The sequence below is a fragment of the Austrofundulus limnaeus genome, unplaced genomic scaffold (genome assembly GCF_001266775.1).
Source record: "Austrofundulus limnaeus strain Quisiro unplaced genomic scaffold, Austrofundulus_limnaeus-1.0 Scaffold411, whole genome shotgun sequence".
Classification (NCBI taxonomy): Eukaryota; Metazoa; Chordata; class Actinopteri; order Cyprinodontiformes; family Rivulidae; genus Austrofundulus; species Austrofundulus limnaeus.
The window spans coordinates 150,980-158,575 of record NW_013952813.1 but is presented as its reverse complement, the minus strand read 5'-3'; the positions used below and the strand labels follow the sequence as shown (position 1 = coordinate 158,575).

The 7,596-nt window shown below is 35.7% G+C and overlaps 1 long non-coding RNA gene across 1 annotated transcript; it reads left to right on the top strand.

The window, feature by feature from the left end:
* Positions 1-1,207: 1,207 nt before the first annotated feature.
* LOC106528898 (uncharacterized) lies at positions 1,208-6,800 on the top strand. Its single transcript, XR_001311559.1, has 7 exons — positions 1,208-1,261; positions 3,379-3,431; positions 3,551-3,583; positions 3,882-3,896; positions 4,032-4,106; positions 5,559-5,583; positions 5,719-6,800. It is a non-coding gene; the product is annotated as an uncharacterized LOC106528898 (long non-coding RNA).
* The last annotated feature ends 796 nt before the right edge of the window (positions 6,801-7,596 follow it).

The window sequence follows — 7,596 nt, the reverse complement described above, 5'->3', positions numbered from 1 at the left end:
ACACACACACACACACACACACACAGTAATTACACATGATCCTCCAAGCAATATTTGATCCACTAAGCAAAGATTTTCAACCTAATAATTGATGGTTGATGTCTGAATCAGTTTGTAACCACAACTGAACTTTAACAACTACAGCGGGTAAAATAAGTATTGAACATGTCAACATTTTTCTCAGTAAATATATTACTAGAGGTGCTAATGACGTGAAATTTTCACCAGATGTTGGTAACAATCCAAGTGATCCATACATACAAAGAAATCAAACCATAAATGTCCAGAAATGAAGTTATTTGTAATAATGTGGAATGACTTTATGTATCTGTGAAACAGCTCCTCTGTTTCTGCTCCACATAAACAGGTGAGCTCACCAGCTCTCCTCACCTCCCCAAGCAGGACACATCCACCCATATCAGGATGGTTGAAAATACTTTTTTTTTTCTTTTTTAAATTTTTACAGATGGCAGAAATCCATCTTGCTGATGGAGAGTTTTAATCCTTGTCTGTTTTACTGGTTATTGTGTCCAGCTTTTGTAAATATCGCTGTTTATAGGTGTGCTACTTCCACAAACAAATTATCTCGACTTGAACAAGTAGAAGTCATGGCCATTGGTAAAATAGTTTGGGAAAACAATCGCTTTGTTCGATACTCCCCTCCCTTATTTCTGATGCCCATCATGAAGCCTCCATGCGATTAGTATTGCAAAGGGTCAATATTAGAAACATAAAAGAATAAAGTTATAAACTTTTATTTGGAAAAGAAAATAAATGAAGAATCTAGTTATGCAGAGACTTGTTTTGGTGATTTTTATGTACAAACAATAAACTGATATTTTCACAGCCTGTGAGCGGACAAGGTCATGGGCTCCCCCTGGGGGTACGCCCCCCCCCAGGTTGTAAACCACTGATCTAAAGGATGTACAGTTCAGGGCGGTAATGATCCCTCTGGTTATACAACTCTCTACTTACACCTGTGGTCTACTCTTCATGAATAAAAGAGTCTTTTTGAGACAAAAGCCAAGTTTTATGTTTTTCTTTGTGCCAAGGAGACCCTTGCTAATGTTTATGGAATAACACCAAGACATGCGTCAGCCCAGCAGCCAGGACACATTCATGCTGGACTTGTGAACATACAAATGTTTATAACCCAAATAAGGAGGTGGAGCTAAGAGTACTTATTCAGGTAAAAAAGAAAGAAAAAGGCACTTTTATCCTGGCAGGGTCCTGATCGCTCACCTCTGAAGCTTCAGCTCAGGTAAAGTAGAGTGCAGTTAGGATTTGAGGATAGTTGTTATTAATCAGCTACAAAACAAAGTATTTCCTAGTTTAGTTTCATTTTATAATAATAAGATTGTTTGAGTTTGAACTCTTGTTTGCTTGCGATGGTTGATGGCAACTGGTTCATGTAAAAATCAATTGTATTTTTTGTGTAGACACAAAAAATAAAAAAATACCAATGAACTGTCACTTTAGAAAAATATTATGTGAAGAAAAAACTAATTGGAATATGATTATGATATTGTTGGGTCAAGTTTTAGCTTGTTTCAGCAACATTGACATAATTTCAGTTGGTAGCACTGTCGCCCCACAGCAAGAAGGTCCTGGGTTTGATCCCGGTTCAGACCTGTGGTCTTTCTGTGTGGAGTTTGCATGTTCTCCTCGTGCTTGTGTGGGTTTTCTCCACAGAATAAAAACATGTATAATAGGTTCCCTTCAGGCCCAGGCCGCCCTTCTGTGATCTCAGTGGGATTTGCCTGGTTAAACGATGGTAAAATAAATATTTTCAAACCCAAGACAAAAGGTTGCTTTCTGTCGCACAGAGAAATAACCGTTGTGTGAGGTGTTGGACACACGGCATTAAAAGGACAAAAGGACTTCTCGACCTTGACTTGTTTACTGTTACCTGATAGAGACACTGAGGAGAACTCTGACAAAGGTCATAAAGTGACAAAACTAGTCATGTCTTTGCTGCTTAGTTTCTGAAAAACTTGTGTGAATTATTACCACCCTATTTTTAATTATTTTAGGCTACAGGGCACTACATAAAGAAGAACACTAATCTTCTAAATAGCTCAAACAAATTTTAGGTTTTGTTTACATTTTTGCTTGGTTTGGTTTGAGGAGCAGGTGTGGTCGTTTGAAATATTGCTGTGCATTGTACTAAAAAACAAGGTTAAATACAGAAACAGGTAGTAAACAGAAGAAAATGTTTGACGTAAAAAAAATAAGAAAAAGTTGGCAAACATTTCAAGGTCACCTCTAAGGGACATTTTAAAGGTGAACTGTGTGAGCATTGACCCAGAGGCCCTTTGTCTCATTGGTTTTTTATTTACTTTATCAAAGAATAGAAGCTTTTAAAATAAGTAGAACTCAAGTGAAAGTTTAAAAACGCAGAAAGTCAATTTAAAATAAATCTGTAACTTAGTTGTGCATAAATATTTTTGATTGATTGATTGATTGATTGATTGATTGATTGATTGATTGATTGATTGATTGAACAGAGCACAATGAAATTACATTTAAGAACACCCATTCAAGAGACAAGTATAAAATTACAAAAATAACTTTTTTCATATTATTTGTTAAGATTAACAAGAGAATCAATTCTATAGCCATGTTTTTATTTAAAATGCACCAAAATATTTTTTTAATGTTCTAAAAGGCCCCAACAATTTTTTTCATTTAGTCTTTTTTATAACCATGCACTTGGTTGATCATTCACAAGAAGTTCAAGTACACATAAGACAATGGTTCTTTCTTAAATAATGTAAATTGTATTTACAGTAAACACAGATAGTATACAGTACCACCATGTAACCATTCTTGCTGTACCTTCTGCCTCTGTGTGCTTCAGTTGAAATGAACATAAAACATATTTTGGTTTACAAAGCTGGTGACTGCCAGGGATTGATACTTAATTTTAATGGATCAGTTATTAAATTAAAAAAAGTATTTAAAAATATACAGTGGATTATGACTGTTTTGATTTATTAGAAATGACTAAAACAAATTACATCCCTGAGATACTGTTTTAGTTTTATTATGTTCAAACTTTATAACCAGTTATGAAAAATCCATCTAATTTAATGAAAAACTTCCTGTGAAGCACATGACGGTCTTTACCCGGGTGCAACCTGAGAGAAAGCTGCCTACAGACCTGCTGAGTTTTGACCCATCACAAAAAGTGAGTCGCTGTTTACTCTACAAATATCCCAGAATGCACCCCTGCTGACAAGACACTGACCTCTCTCACCACAAGGACGTTCTTCCAGAAGAGAGGGCAAAGTGTACACGGTGATGCAGATATTCATGTGTCACAGAGATGAGAAAAAATGTCTCACAGCACCGTTATTTCTTTATGTTTTTCTTTAGCTGACTCAGTCTATCGAAGATGGGCCGCCTCGCTCTTCTGGTTTTTCTAACAGGTAACAAATATTCAAAGGGGTAACACCACAGAATGATTATGAGGACAAAAAAAGAACTAGTCTGTCATTTATTATTATTATTATTATTATTATAGATAAAATGTTTGCTTTTTTTGCAGCGCTGTTCTCCCTTTTTATGGAAACTGAAGCGAGTAAGGCTGAACTTCTTATGTCTAAATGAGAAAGGTTTAGTGTGGCTTGGGAAGAAACACAATTTTATTAAAAATAAAAACTGCATTATTTAGAGGAAATAAAACATTTTGTTTATTGTAAAACGTTTTGCAGACAAATATATGTTGTACAAAATCACACCTTTTCATTTTGGCATTAGTATTCTCACACATTTGCTCTTTATGTGATAATTGTTTTCTATTAATTTGATTTTGTATAAATAAACTAAATTTTTTTTATCTTTTTTTCCCTGCAAATCTCCATCTTGTCACATCCCAGATCCATTTGTTTACAGTAAGTGCGGATGCTCATTCTTTTTTTCAAACATTGTTTCATTTTAACCAATAATCCTTTTCATTTGTATGAAATAAACATACTGTAGAATATAATTATTCGTATTTGTTAAATAACTTTTGTTTTGTCTAACAGACTATGAAAGGCTAAGAATTGGTGGTCTCATTATTGTCGGCATGCTGATCATTGGCGGCATCTTCCTCTTATTCTGTAAGTGCTGCAAGAAGTATTAAAAGAGAAATTACACAGAATTTGTATTTACAATGCAACAATTCAGCCAAAAGTTCAGCTCACATACATGTAAGAAGAACGTTGTGTAAAATGTTTTGGCACAATTTATTACCAGCATTTGCAGCACGGCGCCTAAGGCTTTATAGGGATAGGCATGTTGTTGTTCAAAGGAAAGTTTTGTAAAAACTAAAGTGTTAAAGTAGAAAGCTTTTTGTAATCTCAAATATCTCTCAGCCAATGAAGGTAATGAAATCAGTGAAGGTAAAAACAATGGTGGCAAAGAGCAAAGTAATGGTAAAAGCCAGGCTGAAATGTTTACGCTTTTCCACATTTTGTTGCATTTGAAGTATTTTCGGGGATTTCATGTAACAGACCAACATAAAATAGAGCATAACTATGAAGTGGAAAGAAAGTTATGTTTATTTATTTATTTATTTTAACAAATAAAAATCTGAAAAGTGTCCATTTCAGTTTACACCTTTCATCTAACTAAAACCCAAAGCAACTACTGGCTTTTAGAAGTCACCTCATTGGTAAAAGTCCAGCTGCGTGTAATTTCATCTCAGCACAAATCCAGATGTTTTGTGAGTCTCAGAGGTTTGGTACAGAACATTAGTGATCAAAAAAGCATCGTGAAGACCAAGGAACACACCAAACAGACTTCCCAACTTAGAATATGTGCGCAACTGCTCTTCACAGATGCTTTTCGTCCAATCTGACTGAGCTACAGCTGGTTTACAAAGAATAAGCAAAGAAAATGATGTCTCTAGATGAATAAAACTGGTCGAGACACTCGTAAACCTGTAAAAACTTGCACATGTAACTGCAACAACAGCCTTTACACAGGGGGACTCGTGTACCCTACACTTTTCTGATTGTTCTTTGTAAGAACATAATTTAAAAACCATTTTGCATTAGCCTATCACAGAAAACCCCAGCACAACACTATGTCTAAGGTTGTAAAATGACAACAAATGAAAAGTGAAACCCAGTTCCAAACCCAGCCTTAAACTCTGAAACTCTGACCCCAACTTGGCCCTATAAGAACACATACATGTGTAACAAATAACTACAAAGTGAGAACAGCATGAATCAACCAAACGAAATTAAAATCAGCCAAATGATAGGAACACATGGAATAAAAAGGCCATTGGCTGATGTAAAAACCAGTGACATTAGAGAGGTATGACTGGGAGAGGTCAAAAGGAATTCAGTTAAATATGAGCAACATTTACAGCTGCCAAAACCCTGAAGTTGAACCAGTATGTCAGTGGTTGTGCCACTGATGTTTTGATCTTAAATCTTTTTAATAAATGAACGAAACACCAAACACTGTCGAGTCATTTTTATTACAGTCACCTTTTTTAATCACTCTGCTGGGAATCACACAGCAGGACTGACTATTTCTTTCTTCTTTTTTTGTCATTGTAGATAAAGATTGCGCCAAGAAATTCAGGTAAGACGCACACTTACAGCCTGACTGAATTTAAACTTACGCCCACTTCTACTGCCTCCCTATTCACTTTGCCCCCTCTCCCCCTCCCGAATTGTCCTGTCACTTGCTGCCCCTCCCTTCTTTCTTACCTTGTAGAAAACACGATAGCAGTGAAATCTGAGCCGGCTCCTGACAAACCAGTTTCTGTCAGGAAGAAGAGCTGACAAAGGGTGGAGCGATTAGGTGCATGATGGGAGGTTTGGGAGGAAGCACACCTGCTCAAAGATTAGGCTACACCTGTACAGGCCAAAGAAATGCAAACATCTCCCATTTTTCTACAAAAGGCTGCTAAAATTGAAGAATTAGAGAACCGTCTTGTAATTTGGTGAATTAAGCAGTGAGAAAAAAATGTCTTTGTGGTGTTTTTTTGTTTCCAAAGTGCATTTAATGCAACTAGATGGATCTACTCTATGTCAGGGTAATTTATATCGTCTAATGCCCGATAAAACGAAAGGGCTGCACAGCATGTTTAGTCTTTCTAAAGGTTTAAATTTTAACATGTTGTGTACTGAACCTACATTTTATTTCCAACAAAATGCAGTTAATCCTAAACATCGCTCCCTGTTGTTCATTGAATGATTTGCTGTGTGGTTAATAATAAATCTATTTAGTTGTAGGTCAACTGTTGAATTACGTAAAATTATAGAATAAAAATAAGCCAACCACTGATGTATATGTCAAAAAATAAATGACACTATACTTAATGTTTGCATCTGTGTCACACAGTGTTGTTTTTAAGGGACATACATCTGAACAAACTTTTTTTTTCATTACAGTAACTTAGAGTTTATATTACACATCATTTAGTAACTCATTGAAGCTATAGCCCAGCGTAAAAAGAAATTAATTTGCCAAGTATATTAAAGTTTAACATGTGTAATGTACTCAGAATCAATAGCATACAATTGTTTAAGATGAAGTAAACAAAATGTGCTATTTCTGTAACTTATTAAGTGCATTTTAGTTCAACATGAATTGAATTAAAACCTGGTTTTAGGAATATTTAATGTGTATTTGTATATTGGAGTACAACAAATTCAAGTACACAAACTATACTTACAAGTACATGTCAACATTTATTATGGTGTACATTTTTAGGACATCCTCTGACATCAGATCAAACAGCCTCAGATGTCAGGAAAAATGTAAACGATTCCATTTGCAGATGGCAGTTGTGACTTCAGCTACAATTCATCAAGACAGAGACTGTAATTCAGCAAAAAAAAAGTTAAATAAAAACACATTAAAATTAAATGGCTGAATTTCCCCCAAAAGACAATGAGGGTTAAAAACATAAATCTAAAAGAAATTATACAACATTTCATATTTCCTGCAGATCCTCCCAGTTTCCCTGAAGACTCACCTTGTCATAAACCACTTATGAGTGTTGGGTCTCACACTTTTCAGTCTTACTACTCTGGGTATTACACAACTATTTGAAAAATGACAAAAGATCAACCCAGATGGTCAAAAAAGGTGTCAATCAAGACGAGGGTCTGTGCAACTACTTTGAAACCCTGGTATTTAAATTAGAAATGTAGCAAGCAGAACTCCCTCCAGATCAAGGTTGAAGAAAAAAAATCAAGGAACTGGGCACAAAACATCCTCCACTGGAACCACTGAACTTCAAAAGGTATGAGCATTGAGGCTGTGGATAACTACAGGTCTCTTGGGGTTCATCTGAACAATAAACTGAACTGGACTAATAACACAAAAGCAGACCACAAAAACGGGTGGAGCCGGCTGGACCTGCTGTAGAGTGACGGGAACGGTGGCTTAGTTATCATCCCTGTTGGACATCTACCACCCAAAGCAACGAACTCTGACGGCACTGAGCAGATTTTGCCAATCACCTATATACTGTATGTATGTGTATGTGTATATATATATATATAACCCACTTGGTATAGTTTCCAAGAACAGAACAGAAAACTACACCTCAGAGAGGGAAATTAGAATTCAGCAGAATTGCGT